The sequence below is a fragment of the Solea senegalensis genome, linkage group LG5, assembly GCF_019176455.1.
Source record: "Solea senegalensis isolate Sse05_10M linkage group LG5, IFAPA_SoseM_1, whole genome shotgun sequence".
In the NCBI taxonomy this organism is placed as follows: Eukaryota; Metazoa; Chordata; class Actinopteri; order Pleuronectiformes; family Soleidae; genus Solea; species Solea senegalensis.
The window spans coordinates 24,503,431-24,504,202 of record NC_058025.1 but is presented as its reverse complement, the minus strand read 5'-3'; positions in this window follow the sequence as shown (position 1 = coordinate 24,504,202).

Below are 772 nucleotides of genomic sequence, written 5' to 3'. Positions count from 1 at the left end.
AAAGAACCGGTGAGATTACGTGAAGTTAACCAGGAAGAGTCTCACTGAAATGAAATCTAAAGGAGAGATCACAACATAAATGAGATAAATCAGTATGGGCAGATCACAATCTCAGGTGATAATTATTATTTTTTATATATATTTTTATTTATATATATATATATATTCATATTTATATATTTTATTATTGTTATACTTTTTTTTTAGATATTTTTATGTTTTTTTTATTAATTATTATTATTTTTTATATATTTTCTATTCAGATAACAAATAATAATTATTCTTTTTTATCTTTCACCTAAATTTTACACACTGGACCTAAAAGAAGAGGGGTCAATATTAAAAACAATATTTACATTGACCACTGGTCCTTTAAAATGTATGTAAATTCCCCAAAAGTGTTCAGATAATGGACCAATTCTGACTCTAAGCAGCGACAGTGTATCATTGGAGCGCGTAAAGACAGTCACACAGGAACCAAGCTGAGTGTCAGTGATAAGCTGAGATGACACCAGCTCTCTGATGTCTTCCAGTCAGGAGCGAGAGGACAAAGAGGACAAAGACATCCCGCAACACAAGTCAACCGTGTCCGCCACGGAAAACAAGGACAGGGTTTTTGTATCCCGCACATAAAAAGACATCGTGTTTGTTTCCTGTCTTTAGCCCCGCATGAGTTCAGCTGTTTGTTTGTGCGTCTTGAGTGACGCGTCACATGGATAGGTGCGGCTTGCGCAGCGCAGCTTCCCAAATGGACCATTTTTGTGGAGGAAGT